The 19,360-nt window shown below is 41.6% G+C and overlaps 1 protein-coding gene across 3 annotated transcripts in view; it reads right to left on the reverse strand.

Annotated features, from left to right (window-relative positions):
• Positions 1 to 17,969, reverse strand: part of VIT (vitrin) — a 118,248-nt gene extending 100,279 nt beyond the window's left edge. The window contains exon 1 of one of the 3 annotated variants that reach the window (XM_019020605.4): positions 17,674 to 17,969. The gene's annotated coding sequence lies outside the window, so the exon portion shown is untranslated. The remainder of the gene's footprint in view (positions 1 to 17,673) is intronic. The other 2 variants (XM_055377712.2, XM_055377714.2) reach the window with 2 other exon arrangements.
• Between the last annotated feature and the right edge of the window lie 1,391 nt (positions 17,970 to 19,360).

Raw genomic sequence — 19,360 nt, forward strand, 5'->3', positions numbered from 1 at the left:
GAAGTTTGTTTGTGGAGAATGAAAAGACTTAAAGTTGGTCTGCCTTTTATTATCCTTATGAGCTAGCAATTTTAAACAATGTCAATGGTAGTAAAACACTCCTCCCCTCTGGACAGATGGCTTCCACTATATCCCCCCTCCCTCCAGTGCCATGGTTGTGTGGCCCAAAGCTGGCATTCATAACTCTACCCTCTGCTCTGTTCAGTGGTGTACTGGTTAAAAAAACAAGAGATAAAAGCCCTGATCTGCAGAGGTTGTCAGTTTCTGTGGTAGCAAATCCTCCTACCATGGCTGATTTTGAAGCCACCAAAGTGACATCACTGAATGGAGATCTAGAAAGAGATAATCACAATCTAGTACTAGCTAGGCCCAGTATAAGCTTCTATCCAATATTTGATACACTGCTATGCATATTTATTAATAAAAAGCAATTATTAGATTATGGGTTGAGATAATATACAAGTACTCAATGCAATTAACTTAAAGTTGTTTAGTATATGAAAGCTTTATTACAAGCAATTAAATTAAGCAGCAAGAGTAACCCCAAACAGAACTGATCACTTTGTTATTTTCCAACAACAATTGCAATGTGTTAAATTTCCCAATTAAGGTAGCTGGCCACTGGTTACGTCTTTAGCTTCAAAATAAAAACAAAATCACATTACAATCTGTTTGGCAACTTGGTGTTTAAGTAGCCAGATTATATTTTGGAAATAGTGTGATAACAGGTACTTTTTTTGTTTTTTATTAACTTGAGAAACTCCAGAACAATTTACGTATCTTCAAGCCTGAGTGTTTAACTTTCCTATTGGATAAATGCAGTATGCCAAGTTGTCCTATTGGACCCACCTATGCAGCCCCATTAATTGGCTGTTACCACTCAACATTGCAGATTTCATCTGAGTTATCCTTGACTTCTCTTTCTCTTTCTCTTACACCCCACATGCTCTCCACCAGCCAATCCTGTTGGCGCTATATTCAAAGTCTATCCAGAAACTGACCATTTCTCAGCATCTCAGCATTACCAATGCCATCTGTGGTAGGTTCTGCCCTGTCCCACCTAGATTATTGCAATTAGCCTCATAACTAGGCGGTTCCCTTCTTCCTTTGTCCTCTGCAGTCCACAGAGCAGCCAGCATGATCCTATTCGAAGTAAATTGGTTCATGGCATTTCTTGGCTGACACTCCACAGTGGCTCCCCGTCTTACTCAGAAGAAAAGCCGAAGCCTTTACAAGTGGCTCAAGACCCTGCTTGATTTGGCCTCCGTCAACCCTTCTGTTCTCATTTCTCATGATTCTCCTGCTCAGTTAGTAATCTTCAGCCACACCAGCCTCTTGGCTGTTTCTGGAACACCTCTTACCTCAGGGTCTCTGCACTTGTACTACCTTTTCCTCTGGCTGGATGCCATTCCCCTGGATAAGCACATGACTTGCTCCCTCATTTCTTTCAAATCTTTGCTTAAATGTTACCTGTCATGAGACATTCCCTAGTTATCCAATTTAAAATCACAATCCTCCTCCCACCTCACCCACCACCAATGAATATACCCTATCCCTTTCCTACTGTCTTCTTCTCCATTGACTTATCACTTCTGACATACTTTATACTTTACTTATTTTATTTTTTTATGGTGCTCCCTACTATGATGCAAGCTCCAAAAGGGCAGGGATTTTTATTTGAGTTTTTGGGTGCTCAGTAAATATGTGTTGAATCAATGTGTGAGTAATGAGGGCTCTCCCTTTTCCCTAGGAAATTTAAAGAGGAAACAAAACAAAGGGAAGACAATCTTATGAATACATTAGAAACTACTGAATTATACACTTTATTTGATTGGTTGATTGATTGATTGAGACGGAGTCTCGCTCTGTCACCCAGGCTGGAGTGCAATGGCGCAATCTCAGCTCGCTGCAACCTCCACCTCCCAGGTTCAAGCAATTCTCTGCCTCAGCCTTCCGAGTAGCTGAGATTACAGGTGCCTGCCACCATACCTGGCTAATTTTTATATTTTTAGTATAGACGGGGTTTCACCACGTTGGCCAGGCCGGTCTGGAACTCCTGACCTCATGATCCACCCGCCTCAGCCTCCCAAAGTCTGGGATTACAGGTGTGAGCCACCACCCCCGGCCAAATTATACACTTTAAATGGCATATTTTATGGTATGTGAATTATATCTCAATAAAAACTAATAAAGCAGTGTTGATACTATTGTTAATCAACAAACAAACCCAAAGGGAAGGCGGAGAGCGGAGAGAAGTGCTCTCAGATCTGTCCTACAACTTTAGAGTCATGATGGACATGACCTTCAGAAGCTGGAATGAATGGATAAAAACCAAAGGGATTCCGGGAGATGCTCTAATCCCCGAGATCTCACCCAAGTGTTGGCTTATCAATAATGGAACCTGACCAGAATCACTCTAGTGTCTTAGAATACTTGAAGTTTCTTTCTCACCACTGCAATTTCTACGCTTGCTTGGTCTGTTTACTCAAGCACTTAAAATGTAAATGTGCCTTTTGAAATGTGTGAAAAAAAAATCAAACCCTCTCTCAGCCATTGCCAAGGCTGAGCATGAGGACTGCCACCAGCACCATTAAGCAGTTTCTGGAGGCAGTCCAATGTCACAGAGCTGTGGGGCACATGGTAACGCTGGAGCCCTAATTCCTCATGTGCTCACCCGGGTTCTAACAAAAACTGAACAATAGGGGCTTCCAAAAGAATGTGTTACTGATTCACAAATTTATGGATTGTGCCATGAGATATAACATAAAGAATCCCAAATATGTAGTTCTGGTGAGGCAAATGAAGCCTGGTTGTGAAAAAAGAGTATACATTAGTGTAAGTGGTTTAGCACAACAAATTTCATTAAATCTCTCTTTCTGCCCACAGTTAGAAGAGAGCAAGTTGGTAATAAATAATAATATTGCTTTATATTTATATAGTTTTTCACAGAGTTTTAAATAAAGTGACTTCATGTGCATTTCTAGAGTTGTCTATTTTGTTCACTGTTCAGTTTCTAGAGCCTGGAATAGTGTTTGGTAGTGGGCACAACGATACACGTTTGTTGGGAAAGTGAGTAAATACAAACTTGTTCTTCACAGTAAACTTGTGCAGGATGTGGAGTATGCACCATTCCCATTTTAAAGATAAGGGAACTGAGGTCTGCAGTGGGTAAGTGACTTATTCAAGGTCACATACCCAAAGTCAAGCCTGGGTTTCATGGCTCCTGATCCTGTACGCTTCTTTCTACCCCTTGTGTCTAAGACAATCTGCAGGTTGCATCTTGTTAAGATTGAAAAAGGAAAATGGACTTTTCTTAAATCTCTGTATCAAAATGCTTGAGATTTACAGATAAGGGGCAAATTACTCGTCAGTTAAAGATGTATGAGAAGAATGCACTTTGTCAAATGTGGAGGAAGTGTAAAAAGGCAAAGAAAGAGAAAAGTAATTTAAGCAGGGAAAATAAAGACCACAGCAAGAAGAAGACACTTGACAATGTTCAGCACTGGTGACCAGGAAATGTAAAAATTAGAGCAAGTCCATTGGGAATTGAATGTGGCAATGCATGCAAAAGCAACTTGGAGAAAGAATGACTAAAATTAAAAAGACTCATACTACCAAGTGTTGGTGAGGATGTGGAGGACTGGAATAATTGCTAACAGGAAGGTAAAATGGTACAACTACTTTGGAAAACAGTTTGGTAGTATCTCAAAAAGTTAAAAAGCTAAATATATTCCCACCACATGTTGCAGCCATTTCACTTCCAGGCATTTTCCCAAGAGGAATGAAAGTATATGTCTGTACAATGACTTCTGCATGTGTATTTTTAACAGCTTTGTTTCTCATAGCTCCAAACTGGGAACAATGCAAAATCTATCAACAGATAAATGGATAAACACATTGTGGTTTATCCATACAATGAAATACTACTCAGCAATAAAAAGGAATGAACAATTGATACAGAAAACAATATGAATGAATCTCAAAATAATTATGTTAAGTGAAACCAGTCAGACAGAAAAGAGTATATTTTGTTCAATTTTACATTCATATCATTACATTGCATCTAGAAACTGTACTCTGTAGTAACAAAGAGCACATCAGTGGTATCCAGGAGCCTGGGGAGTGGGAGTGGAGAGTCTTGGAGACATAAGGGCAGAAGTAAAAGATGGCAAAGGAACACATGAAAAATTTGGAGATGGATATGTTCATTATCTTGATGTAGTGATGGTTTCACAGTATTCATATGCCAAAACTTATCAGACTCTATACTTTAAATATATATATTCTTCATGCCTAGAAAGTGGGAGGCGTTTTCACTAGAACCCACTAACAGTGGTTGTGTCAGGGAAAGAGAACTGGGTAAGTGGTGATCAGAGACGGGAAGGAGTCTTACCATTTTGTCCTATTTAAATCTTTACCCTGTGCATATATGTTAATAAATCCAATATTAATAAAATATAAAAATGAAATAATGAAAAAACTCTTGAAATTGAAAGGGACACTTAAGAAGTATTGTTGTTATCATTATCACTTCCACCACCAAATTGAGCAGTGATTCAATTAACATAAACCAGATAGAGTCTGCAGAGCTTCATTATATGTGGTCTGTTAGGAAGACAACATATACAGACAATGTTGATCTCAAATGGGAAGCTGCAGCAATCTCCTAATTCACTCTTGCTCATTGCTCCAGGTCACTCTTTCTTTCAGTTGGAAAGGATCAGCTTCCTAAAGCACAGGTCTGATTGTGCATTCACCTGTTCAGAATTCTTCTTCATAGTCCACTCATTCTCTACAGAATAAAGCTCAAATTCCTTAGTGAGGCATTAAAAACTCATCATGAAATGGCCTGCCTTCCCTTTCAACACCATCTCACTGCAATTTTCCTGAGTAATCCTCTCTTTTGACCCCAGCACACCTGGGCTTTTGGTCTTTTCTCCACACTCTGCATGTCAGTACCTTGGCTCACATTCACATTATTGTTCTATCTGGACTACTTTACCAACCCTCACCACAAACCCATCCATCTTTCAAGCTTCAGCTCCTGGGCCACCTCTTCTATATAAATCGCCCTGATTTCCTAAAACCAAAATTCATCTTCTTTCATGGATCCATTAATCATGAAAAAATAAAAGTATATGTACTATGTGCCAGGCAGAAACAAGATGCAGGTCCTGGCATCAAGTTGCTTTGAGTCTTCCTGCGGGAGACTGGCATGCATGCATCATAATTAACATTTGCTGAACATATACTAAGTGTCAGTAATATATTAACTCATTTAATCTTCACAACAACCCGATGAGGTAGAGACTATTTCTTGCCTTCATTTTAGAGGTAAGGAATTGGAAGCATGCAAAGGTTACGGACTTTCCAAGGCTAGGAGGAAGAGGAGCTGGATTCAAACATTCTAAGTCCAGAAGCTCTGCATTTCTCCCCTTGCCATAGCTGTTTCATAGTACGTGCACTTACTCCATCTTCATTCTAATTTAATTGACCTGAGTTGACATCGATATTGTTTTATTTATTTATTTTTGAGACGGAGTTTCGCTCTGTCACTCAGGCTGGAGTGCAGTGGTGTGATCTGGGCTCACTGCAGCCTCCACCTCCCGGGTTCAAGCGATTCTTCTGCCTCAACCTCCCAAGTAGCTGGGATTACAGGCGTCCACCACCATACCTGGCTAATTTTTGTATTTTTAGTAGAGATGAGGTTTCACCTTGTTGGTCACGCTCGTCTTGAACTTCTGACTTCAGGTGATCTGCCCGCCTCGGCTTCCCAAAATGCTGGGATTACAGGTGTGAGTCATTGTGCCTGGCCCAATATTGTTTTAAAGCTTTCCAGGTGACTCTACTGTGCAGACAGCATTGGGAACCTCTGCTGCTAGGGGTGCAGTGATGGCAAAAGGGGGGATGGGCACATACGCCTGAAACGTGGGGACTGGGAGGGGCTCGAATTTAATTGGCAGGTTGGAAAACAATGAATGAGTGAACAGGAAAGGACAGGATCCAGCGACAGAGGAGCTTCAGAACTGGGAGTTGTTCAGCCAGGCTGGGAGAGGAATCAGACTGTCAGAGAGGGATGAAGGGCCATGTCAGCCTTGAATGTCATGCCTAAAGAATGTGGAACTGATCCTTTAGGCAACAGGGAGACATGGAGGGCTTAAAAATTACTTTTGCATTCATCATTTTTAATAAGCCCCCTAGAGGCTTACTTGAGCCACTCGCTTGGAAAAAAATCTGCCCTAGCAGACATGTAGGATTTATGTAATGTTGGTGTTTGTCTGATCTACAATGCTACATCGGGGAGCACCCAACCATACTCTTTGTCCATGAGGTAGAAAGAGCCAGTATCCATCTGGAAACATTTACTAGTTATAAGAGGCTTGTGCTGTGTTTCCAAAATGCCAAAAATCCCTTGAGGACAGACATCTCTGAATGGGGAGAGGCCACATCTGCAGCCTTGCTTTCTTCATCTCTGCCTGACCGTAAAGCCTCCTCCGCTTGTCAGTGGATGTGGGTTGATCTGGTGAGGACGGGAAAAGGAAGCTGGCACTAGGTGGGGGGTGGGGAGGTCCTTTACAATGTGATGGTGGCCTCTATCTGTATGTAAACCTTCATACAGATGTTTTCCTCTGGCTGAGGTCTGAAACACTGCATTTCCTGTTGCCACAACACCAGCAGCCACCTTAGGGTCATCACTACAATCCCCCAGGATTCTGTGAAAGAGAGAGAGTGCCAGAGGGGACAGTAGTTTTTCTTTCTTTCTTGATTTTTCTTCTCTTCCCAATTCTTCTTTACTTCTCTTTTTTTTTTCCCTAAAGAAATTCCGGCAGAAAATGTGAGCCAAGTAGGTAAGGAAGGCAGGGGAAATTTTGTCTTTTCTCAATATGGTGGTTCCTAAGAATGCACAAGGCTATTGAAGATGTACTCTGAGTCAGGCTACGTGGACTGGATGGACACTGTTGGTGGCCTACGCAGAGCATCGTTTTCCCCTTCCTCCTTCCTAATAGAATCCCGATTTGGTAAAGGAAATCAGTGCAGCCCGGCCACTGAGAGGAAGCGGGTCCATCCACAGCTCCCGGGCAGATCCCAATTCGAGGCATAAGGCAAGGATGGTTAAACATCCCCGCTTGCTGGCAATTGCTCCAGGCTTGGGCCCATCAGCACCAGGCCCTTGCCAGGTGATCATACTAGTTACTAGTCCAGGTGGGCTGTGTCCCAGGTTGTAACAGGCAGAATGGAAGGACCTGAAGCCTATGTTTTTTGGGGAGAGGGTGCCTCTCTTGTTGGAAATGAACAAGGGGGCAAGTTGTTGGGGGTCTGCTGGCTGCCATCTTGTGACCACGAGAAAAGTCCAGCCGAGGAAAATGCTAACTCGAGGGGAGGAGGGCAGCCAGGCAAATCACAGAGAAATGAGTCAGAGCTATGATTTCTCTTGTGCCTGGGGGCTGGGCCTGCCCCTGGACTGTCTGTTATGTGAGATAATACATTTCCCTTTCACTTGGCTGGCAGCTGAAAAATTATTCCTAACTGCTACCTAACTCGCAGTGGCCGTCCATACAGTGGTTTTAACTAGAGAAGGCTATAATAATAGGGGTTTATACCAGAGTCTGCAGAGAGTTTTCTCACTAAACTGTTTTCTCATTTGAACCACCGAAGAGCCCCTTGAGGAGGTGAAATGGACATTATAATTCCTATAATTCAGAGCAGGGAAGTGACTTGGCCAAAGTCACAGAGCCCAGATCTCTAACTTAATATTGCGCACTTTCTACCCTGCCAACTCCTCACACGGTTGTCACTGTAAGTTTCAAATGATTCTATGATTTGTTCTATAATGCTATAATAAAATAAAAATGCCACTCTTCATTTGCATAGTACTTTTCACTTTTCAAAGCCTGGTTACATCTACAACTGAAGCAGCTAAATTATTATTGTCAGATGCAGAGATGACAGTCACTGAAATGTAAATGACTCAGTTGGTCAAAAGCTTGTGATCTAGCAAAAAAAGAAACTGAAGCCAATTGAGGTCTCCCCTGGGATTTTGGAATCGGGATTCTGAAAGCTTCAGAAGCTGTGAGCGCCAAGTTGCAGGTCATATGGGGCCCTGAATAAGATGTATAAGAGGACGGCAGAGAGAGATGGAGAGAATAAGTGTGTGGCCCTGGGAGGAGCAGGGGGAGAATATCCCTTCATTTCTCGCCACTTTCCAGGTTCTATTTCCAGTCTGAAGAAGGTCCAGCTGGACTCTGTCTCCTGTGCATGATATTGATGTTTTTGGGCCTTTGACTTGAGCCAGTTTAAGTTGGTTTCTGCTTCCTGCAGCTTTAATTAAAACCCTTTTCATATTTATTGTTCTAGTTACGTCCTGTTCCCCTGAAATGATCAGTAGTAAAATGAAAACACTCAAAATGAAAAGGACACATGTGCTTGTCTTTTGGTAGCATCAAAGCAGAAGGTCCCTAGAGAGGCTACGCCAACCCTGAAGCCAAGCTCTGGGAAGAAGTGTGGCAAGAAATCCTGTGAGCTGTCACAGCCACTGAGAAGGTCCAGGATAATCAGGAAATAAAAAGTGGAAGTGGGTGACCTTGAAACCATGCTGTCAGAATGTTGCTGTAGAGTTTCCTCATATATTTATGACAGTAGTTCACAACCAGAGGTGATTTGGTCCCGCAGGAGACATATAATAGTGTTTGGAGACTTTTTGGGTTGTCACAACTTTGACAAGAGAGGGGGATGCTGCTGGCATCTAGTGGGTGGAGGCCAGAGTAGAGATACTACTGACCATCCTGCAATGCCCAGGACAGCCTCCACAACAAAGAAGTGCTCAGCCCCACAGGCCAATAGCGCCAGGGCTGAGAAACTGATTTATGAGAATGTTTATTTCTCGATGTATTTATGAGAACGTTATGCTTACTGATATTCCAATCTAGGAACTTCCCATAAATATTCTATGTACTTTTGTGATAACTAGAATGTGTATCCCCTTCTCCAGGATCACCTTTCACCACCAATAGTTAGAGAAAATCCTGCAGCAAAGATGTTTCCTCATGGGCAGTTGGGTGGGGTTTAAGACCTCATCCATGTACACAGCTGATGTATGCCTGTGCCATTAGGTTCATTGATCCATGTGGCATGTTTCTACATGTCAGAAAACCAAAAAGGGAAAGGCTTTTTTGGTCGTGTGTTTCAGACGGTTATTTTATACTGTGTTAGGAACCTGACATATGGTAATGCTTACCACATCCACAAAGGCTTTGACCAATGGTGATTTCTAGAGACACTGCAAACAGTAATTACATTTCTGAAGTGGTAGTTTAGATCTTATATTGCCAGTGGGAAAAAAATACTAGTTTGCAGGCATGCCCCAAATGAGCTCTAAAGAACCCCTTCCAAGAGTTATTTATCCTGTGTAATGGAAAGGAGCACGAAGATCAGTAAATCTAAAGGAAAGAGGCTAGGACCTCAAAAAGACGAGGTGGGCCATGATTGCTCCTCTTAGTTACCCTGGAAACCGTGAGTGGTTTAAAGATTCTCATGAAGCTTTGGAAGATGAGTTTCTCTCATCACAAACTTCTTTGCCTAATGTGTTTGACACTGTGGATTAGCCTTGCCTCCTCCCCGTTCTTCCCTTTGGGCTTTGAGGTTTGTAGTTGCCAAAGGGCCGTCTACTGTGAATTTGGAGCTGGGTGTTTGGTTCTGCTCAACTATGATCCCTAGAGCCTGGACTAGCCTGAACACTCTGTGCTTTTTGGTCTGCCTTCAATTCTGAAGCACAGCAAAACATTCTCAGGTCCGGCAAAACTTTCCAGCTGAGATAGGAAGGAAGATGAGGGTGCGTCTGCAAGATCCACACCCTTCCCTCTGCTGCTCGGTAGAGAATGGGCTCCTCTCAGATGACAGAGTTCTGAGAGGCAGACATGGAGCTGCCTCTCAGAAGCACATTCTTGAATCCCAGCAACCAGAGACCTGGGTAAAATGGAGGGTGTGGAGGATGGTGTCTGTGGCTCAGGAAATGAGGGCTGTGGAGGATTAAGCCTCAGGAATTTCCAGGGACCAGTAGAAACAGAGTCATTTAGAAGCAGGAGATCCAGCTCTCCAAAGGCAGGCACCAAATGTCCTACTTCAGCGGCCTTCCTGGGAACAATCCCCGCTCTGAAGGAGCCCTCAGACTCTCCTGCAGGGCCCCCTGACTATTTTGGCCTGGATATATAGCGGCCTGTTAAATGAGATGGGATTGATCCCTTTGCTCTTCTTCTGGGAGGTTTTAGAAGTGTAGAGTTGATGCCCATAGTAATAACTATCATTTACTACATGTTTCCTATATGCTGCACACGGTACACAGGTGATTTTACTTAATTGTCATGGTGATCCTATTGGGTAAGGACTATTGCGCCCATTCATCAGAGCAGGAAATTGAGACTTAAAGAACTTTAATAAACTGCCCAAGCTGGCCGGGAGTGGTGGCTCATGCCTGTAATCCGAGCACTTTGGGAGGCCGAGGTGGGTGGATCACCTAAGGTCAGGAGTTCGAGACCAGCCTAGCCAACATGGTGAAACCCCAGCTCTACTAAAAATACAAAAATTAGCCAGGCATGGTGGCGTGCACCTGTAATCCCAGCTACTCCTGAGGCTGAGGCAGGAGAATCAATCAAACCCCGGAAGGCAGAAGTTGTAGTGAGCCGAGATTGTGCCACTGCACTCCAGCCTGGCGACAGAGTGAGACTCCAAAAAAAACCAAAAAACAAACAAACAAAAAACCCAAACAAACAAACAAATAAACCTTCCCAAGCTTATAGAATAAATATGTAGCAGAACCAGAATTCTATCCCAAACCTCAAACACTGAACTCCATTTAACATCTAATTTTCCCACTGTACAAGATGATTTTATCTTTGTTTTTACCTTGATGGCAATATCCCAGGCTTTTTGAGATACTTGGCTGACAATTGTTAAAACACACACTGTAAAGTACATACCTTCTATAATAAAGTCGTCTTAGTTATAAGGTTAAGTGATTTTTCAAGCGTCATATTTGAGCCTGAACTCACAACTCTGTCTCACACGCAAACGTTATTTAGTGTAAAATGATGCACCAGGCATATTTTTAAGTGTAACCAGGCATAACACACCCATCTAAGTAAACATTTGAGTGTATTGTAATTGACTGTGTAATGGGATGTTAAAATAAGATGATCCTTTGGTCTTAGTTTTGGTTGAGGCCTCAAGACAATAGGTGCCAACCACTTCCATGTTCCAAAGTGGTCTCTTTGAAGCTCCTCTCACTATTGCCTGAAGTGGGCTGGGTGTGGGGGGGTGGGGGTAGGGGAGCCACCTGCTCCTCTTTTGCATCTAGGTAGGGGAAAGAGGAGAGAAAATGCCTACAACTTGTCTTTAAGAAATTTTTGCTCTCTGATCTCTGACTCCCTCTCTCAGCTTCTGCAACCTCTTGCATGGAGAGGTCATCAGCCAGAGATCTTGGTTCTCAATCAGCTCCTTTGAAAAGACAGCTTGGATGCCCACTAACCCAATTTGAAGTGGCTGAGTAGTTGTGTCTCTGGGGCTGATGTCTGCCTCCGTAGACTTGGTGTCTGTCCCATGATTAAGTCCTCTACAGGAGAGGGGAAGAGCTTGTGGCAATCAGGACTCTCTGTGTGACAGAGTCAGCCTGGGGTTGTTTTAGCTCTGGTCTGAGTCAGGTGCATGGAGGGCTGAGGAGCCTAGGCAGAAAGCAGCCAGACAGAGCTTACCAGTTGCCCAAGGGCTGAGGGAGAAACTGTAAATCCCCAGGCAGAACGGATTTATTTCATAACATCTAGGGAACTACAGGTGAGGAATCCCCAACGCAGTAGGGGAGGGTATCTTCACAGCACCCACAGACATGCCCTATAGGAACAAGAAGCAGCTATAAACCCCTGTGAAGCTCAGGGAACCTGGATGCTGGCTCACAACAGTACCAACTAGTGAGGCCTGTCCCTGCCTCTCACCTTTCCTCCCTGTACCCACTTCAACTCTGGACATGAAGAGACTACCGCTGGTGGCCAAGGGGAAGAGAGGTAAAGGCGCAAGGCAGAGAAAGAAAATTCAATCATGCCCCCTTTCCACTGCAGAAAGCAAGCCTGGATGTGAAGGATGAGACTTTAAGCTTGAATATCATCTTTATGTTTTTAAGGATCATGTAGTATTACATACATGTTAATGACTGAATTAAGATTGTTTGGGAGTGGAATATGAACAGGGTCTTTTTTTAAAAAAAAAATCCTCTGAGCATGGCCTGACAGATTTCATCCAGAGCAGAGGCAAGAACTGCCCCCTAGTGTGTGAGTGAGCGGTAGGCGGTGTCTGGGGGAAATTGAGGCATGTGAGGATGGCACGCTCTGTGTCTGCTTGTCCAAAGCACACCCTTGGGCTTCCCTTTCCTGCTCCTTCAGCTTGCTGCAGACACACTGGCCTCCCAAGCATGGTTCCACTCAGGGCTGTTTCATTTGCTTTTCCCTCTGCCTGGAGTGCTCTTCCCTGAGGGACCCACATAGGTTGCCTCCTGGCTTCCTTCATCTCTCTGTTTAACATTCACTAAATCATGCAATGCAAATAATCACCCTGACTGCTCTCTGCATCCTACTTTGCTACTTACATTTTTCACAGCCCATTATCACCACCAGGCCTCTTACTGTATTTGTTTATTATGTGCCCCCAGATTGGGAAAATGGAAATGATTTTGTTCACTCTTCTTCCCAAGCACATGGGATGGGAATAGCATGTGGAGGTGGCCCAAAAAATATTTGCTCCTGCTGTTATTGAATGTTATCTCTCTTCCCCCGAATTCTTTTTGCCTTTTGGAGTGCAGGTTTACTCACTATGGTGTATAAACACGGCCGGTCTGGGCAAGCTAACTTGCATCTTTATGTCCAAAGCATGTTTTCTCTGTCTGGAACAAAAAGAAGCCTGGTGGAGGGAATTCACATAGCATTAAGGTGCCAGTGACTTGATCCCTTGGAAACTAGATGTAAGGTTCCCCCGAGGGCATAGGTATATTCTTTTTCTTTTTGAATAAGAGAAGAAAGAATGTAGAAACAGAATGCCTTCTCACTATAGCCTGAAGGGCAGTTTTTATGAATTTTACCACACGTCCACACAGAAGTTTAGCCTTTCTCAAACTGAAGGAAAGAATTTGAGAAATGTTTACTAGAGTCTTGTCAATGTAGAGACCCTTATCAGGGAAAGTGATTTGCTGAAGTAGTTTGAGTCATAAGGAAGCATGATTCTTTCTGCGACAAGCTGCTGAGTTAACCTTCCAGTGAAGATAAAGGAAAGGTTTTGGAGACTGGCTACACAGAGGGTTCATGATGGAGTCTCCTCAGTGTTCCCTCCGCTCGCACCGCCTAACTCCCCCTAGTCAGCTTTTCCCCATCCACCCAAAAAGGAGATTACCCAAGAATGACAGAAATAAAAGCCCTCTTCTCCTGACAAAGCTTCCCCTGTGAGTTCCTTGCCTCCACACCTCTCCATTGTTATTACTACGGTGTCTCTACCTGCAAGGAGGTACATTTTTTTTTTTTTAAAGAAATTTCACTTGGCTTGATAATTATGTTTTCAGGGATGGCAAAGACTAATTTGGTGCTGTCACAGAAAAACCAGGACCATGTGTAACTGTTGCCTGGCAGGTTAAGAGTATGACTTTGGAAGTAGACCTCTTGGATTTGAAGCTGAGCTCTGTCCCTTACTAGCTGTGTGGCTTCAGACAACTTACACAACTTATCAGTGCCTTCGTTTTTTTCATCTGTATAACGGTGATGGTGAGAGCCCACCTCATATGTTTGCTGTTAGGGTTAAATGAATTGGTATATGAAAAGGGCTTGAACAGTGGGTGGCACATAAGAATAGCTCTGTAAGTGTTAGCAGTTATTATTATTATTATTATTTAATTGAGATAGGGTCTTGCTCTGTCACCAAGGCTGGAGTGCATGATCATAGCTCATTGCAACCTCGAATGCCTGGGCTCAAGTTATCTTCCTGCCTCAGCCTCTTTAGTAGCTGGGACTACAGGCGAGCACAGCCATGCCTGGCTAATTTTTTAATTTTTAGTAGGGACAAGGTCTCACTATGTTGCCTGGGCTGGTCTCAAACTCCTGGCCTCAAGCAATTCTCCTGCTTCAGCCACCCAAAGTGTTGGATTCACAGGTATGAGCCACCACACCTGTCCTATTATTATTGTTGTTGTTGTTGGGATGATGGTTAATCATTATAACATCGCCACCACCACCGCCACCATCATCATCATCACCACCAACATCTTGCAAAATGCTATGTGTGTTTGAGGGCCAGGATTTTCACTGTCTTCTGCAAACCACAGGGAGATACATTTTAAGACAGTGAGAGGGAGACCTTTTGAGGTTTCTCAGATTACGACCATCACAGAAGTTGCCTCTCTTATTTATTATTTATTGATTGACTAGCTCAGATTCCCTGGATAAAGAGATGGCAACTAGTTTCTAATGATTATATTAATATCACATAATTCCATGAATCTATTTGCTAAATGTATCCGATGAGTTAATGTGTAAAAGTTTGAAGATTATTACAAATGGTATGTTTCACAGCTTATCTGATTTCTTTATTATAGTCACATATAATTAAAAAAAATTAACTAACATTTGGCACTGATCAAACCTCTTTGCCACAGCTCTGTGGGGTAGGCAGTAATAATAGACCCATTTTATAGATGAGAAAACTGAGGCCAAGAGACTTTAAGTAACTTGCCAACGTTAACACATTGAAAAAGTAACAGAGCTTCCTGCCTAACACCCACATGACCCAATGGCACAGGAAGGGCCATTTTTGCCTTGACCTCACATGTAAGGCTTTAAATTAAGGCATTTGACATTCTTTCCGAATGGGGTTATATTGACAGTCACAGAAATACAGCAGAAAACTGAAAAAAGTCTTTCATACAACTTGGACCCACAGTCTCCAGTACACTATGTATATGTGTGTGTGTATCTATCTATCTATCTATCTATCTATCTATCTATCTATCTATCTATCTATATCTATATATATAATCTCCTCTAATCATCTTCTGAAGAATATGGAGACATCTATATATATGTGTGTGTATATATATATATAAAACCTCATCTAATTGTCTTGTGAAGAATATAATTATGTCAAATTTCATTTTTGTATACATGTAAGTCTCTGGTTAGGTAAACATGCATATTTAAAATATACCATAATTTTCATAGCACTATTTCGATACTTCTTCATTTAGCAATGTACAGAGAGTCTCAACAATGAAATTTTCCTGGCCACATTTTGACAATGGAGAGGTCCCAGTACATAGAACCATAGGATTGAGAGGGAAGCTTAGAGACTATCTTGTGTAACTTCTTCATTTCGTATGTGATGAAATAGAGATGGAGACATTGAGTAACCTCTCCAATGCACCACGGCTAAATGCCCTTCTACTGACAGACAGGCCTATTGTGTTCTGTCTTGTCCCCACTGCTGCTGATACTTGGCTCACACCTCCAAGTGTTAGCAAGGGGAGGGGAAGTTGCACATGTGGACACAGCATCATGGGAACATGTTGGGGGCCATGAAGTTTTTATTATATAAATGCTTTCTAAAGTAATCTTTTTTTTTTTAATATGTGGGGAATAAAAGATTACATTTCTTTTCTTTTCTTTTTTTTTTTTCTGAAACCAAGTCTCACTTTGTTGCCCAGGCTGGAGTGTAGTGGCATGATCTCAGCTCACTGCAACCTCTGCCTCCCAGGTTCAAGTGATTCTCCTGCCTCAGCCTCCCGAGTAGCTGGGATTACAGGCACCCGCCATCATGCCTGGCTAATTTTTGTATTTTTAGTAGAGATGGGGTTTCACCATGTTGGCCAGGCTGGTCTCGAACTCCTGACCTCAGGTGATCCACCCACCTCAGCCTCCCAAAGTGCTGGGATTACAGGTGTGAGCCACTGCGCCAGGCCAAGATTACATTGCTATAGAAGTTTTGACATTTCAAAACTCCTTTGGAGCTGAGAATCACTATTGACCCTTGTGGCCGCCCTGGGAGGGAGGGTGTACAGGCATTGCTATTTCTGTTTTTCAAAGAGGGAAACAAAAGTCAAGAAATGTTATATACGTTTTCCAAGGTAATAGGTAGTGGCAGAGCTGTTACTATAATTTAGGACTCCTGGCTTGGCGCATGCATTGAACCATACTGCTTTCCTGTATTCAATGTGTCTTATAGGAATCATAGCTGAGAACCATTCTCAAACCTCATGTATTTTCTCTGAAAGAAACTATTCTTCATGTGATCAGTAACTTGGTGGAAAAGACAGATCTTCTTAACAATATTCATGAATTAAACAGTTTTAGGATAGATATTAAGCATTTCCAATCTTCCTAAGGTATTTTTATTTGTTTTTAGTGGTGAGGCATAAGATATATTTAAATGAAGCTTAGTCTGGGAAACCAGCATATTGCAATAAAAAATGCAAGTCCTTGCAATCTTGTAATTCTTTGTCTAAAGCTTTTTGTACAAAAGAGGGTATTTTAATTCAATAAATAAAAGATGGGCACTTCCAGGTCTCCTACCAGCACTAGCTACCACTTGCAGCTAACACACATAGAGAGAAAATACACAAACAAACAGTGTTTGATCCTGCTTTGCTGCAGGGTGTTTTCATCTTTCAAGAGACCAAGGGAAAAACAACCTCAGAACTTTACCACCAAAACTTCCAAATTTATTGCAACACAACGTAACGGCAAAATACTATTTTCTTAGCACACGCAATTTTGAGCAACCACCACGGCCAAGAATGCTTGGTTTTATTTTTACAATAAGTCCAAAGAAAATTTTTAATTCCACTCTTGATTTAGGAATGGCAAAGATGCTGTGGGTTGTTCGGAGAAAACTGTCATGTCTAATTATTCAGTCTTATCCTCTGTCTTTAACCTGTGCTTGAGGCGTTTATTTCATGTTTATACTAGTTGGACACAAATCATACTTAAAAGAGATTTCATATCCTGTCTTCCTGTGAAAAGCTGAGCTACAATGGCAGACTTAACAATGCCAGCCCCTTCTTGGGCTTATCAGTAACAGAAGCATTCAGCCTAAGAAAACACTTTAAGTGTAAACAAGACACAGAATCGCACATCTAGCCACGTTCCACTGAAATCTGTCTGAATAGAGAGAAGTAGAGATCCACGCGAAATAGTTTCTCTTTTAAGTTAGCACCAATGTGCCCATTTCTCATACTGCCATTCACAATCTTTATAAGCAATTTGCTATATTGCTATTACATTCCACATATTCCAAGCAAAGTTTTTAAAAAAGCAAGATAATAGAGACTTAAATTACTTTAAAATTCTACACAAATGTCATACTTTTCAACTTATTTGTAACCATAATTAAATTGGTTTAAAGGAACAGTAAAAATCTTGTTATAATATTAATATCAATGCAGTTTATTTATAATTGATAAATATATATGTATATTACTAGTTGTTTACAAGAATGCCAAGTACCATCCACTTTTATCTCAACTCTCTTGAAACTGAAATTTGTACAGGCTGCTTACTCGGTCGAGCTTTGTATTGTAGTTTCTTAAAGACAAATACATTTCAATGATAATGAATGGAAAGTAACTATATACACAGCTTAGAAATTCATCAGACATACCTTGTTTGAAGAAGGCAATTTTTTTTTCAAAAATTTTTCACCACACAGAATGAATATTCTTTTTCCCTTAGGCTTTTCTGCATCACAAATACCATCCAAATTATTCTAAGGAAGAAACAGGGAGAGGTCCAAGAACCTTTTCTCTTCTTCTCAGAGGAGCTAATCGAACAGTCCCATCAACCTCTCAGTACTTTGAAAAACACATTTTACACCCCCCCCACACACACATACACACACACACATGCTCACACATACTGCTTCTCACACTGGTTTCAGTGCTGAATTAGGCGGTCCTCTTTCAAATTTCCACTCCCACTGCTTTTTTTTTTTTTGTAAGGATTTCTAAATATTCTTTGGTGCCCAAAGCACAAACTTTCAGTAAGCAAATTCTACAATTTGACATTCTAAAAAGTAGAGGAGGACCACTTAGATAAAAATGGAAAGTAAAAGATATGTTTTAAAAATTACTTCAGCAGGGGCAATTCAATTTTTTCTTTCTTTTTCAAAAGCTAGTGAACAGCTGGACTGAACTGCACAAAGAAGGAAAACCGTGCAAACACTCTCAAACTTATTCTACTGGACTTCCACTTTTGAATTGAAAATATGTACTTTTTCCTACATATTAATGCTATTTTTTTGTTTTGTTTTGCTTCAGTCCTTTCTGCGTTTTGGCAAGTTTTATGAAATGACTCAATTATATGCTGGTAGTTACAGGACACAAGATAATCATAGTGGGAAGCAAAACCTGACTCATGTTTCAAAAAAAAATACTGATGAATAATCTCACATGAAATCTGCCAGTTTTAGTTATTTATATATTAGTGTCATCAATGAAATCTAAGAGATTCAGATTCAAAATGTGTATTAACGTATCACAGCATTAAAAAAAAATCAGACCAAAAAAAAGTACATCTGGCAGATCTTGAGATTCCAGTGTCCATCAGTGTGGCAGAGCATCTGTTTTCAAGCACAGGAGAAGGTAGCAAAGAGTCATTCCTCCTCCTGCTGGGGAGTGTGCACTCACGCAGCTAGGGAGGAGAACCTTCTTCCATTCGAGAAGCCTCCTGTCCTCATCTGTTGGCCCTGGAACTGCTCCTTATTTAAAATAATTGTTTGACAGATCTTGTGCTCTAATGCCAAGTTATACATGGGATGGTTGCTGGCACGTCTTCATTGGCTATATAAAATGTGGCCAAGAAGATAGGCTCTCACGGTAAGAAGTCTGTGTTGATTAGGAGTAACTCCGGCCCAGCTCTCTAGTCTAAAGCTCTCAAATGTGACTATGTGAATCTGGGTGGGATTCATCTGCTCAATGCCATTGTGCGGAGATGCATAAGCTTTTTAATGCTGTAAAACATGGTAGCTGAAATTAAATGCCACTTTTTCAGAGGTGAATCAGTGAAGAGCCTGATGAAATTCAAAGCTTTTTGATGTATAAAACTTGATAAATGGAATGATTCCATCAATAGGCGAAGTGTAGCAAGCTATCTAGATGGATAGTATGTAATTCCTGCACAGGTCACTGTTAAATAAATACATCACTATACACTGATCAGGAATCTTGCTCCAATAAAGGAACATGAAGACTAAAAAAAGGGAGATAATGATTTGAATGTTATTTAATCATTTTTACCCTTACTTCTTTTGGTTCTGCAATGAGATTATTTCTCAATCCTCTTTATTTCTC

Source organism: Gorilla gorilla, chromosome 12, assembly GCF_029281585.2.
Source record: "Gorilla gorilla gorilla isolate KB3781 chromosome 12, NHGRI_mGorGor1-v2.1_pri, whole genome shotgun sequence".
In the NCBI taxonomy this organism is placed as follows: domain Eukaryota; kingdom Metazoa; phylum Chordata; class Mammalia; order Primates; family Hominidae; genus Gorilla; species Gorilla gorilla.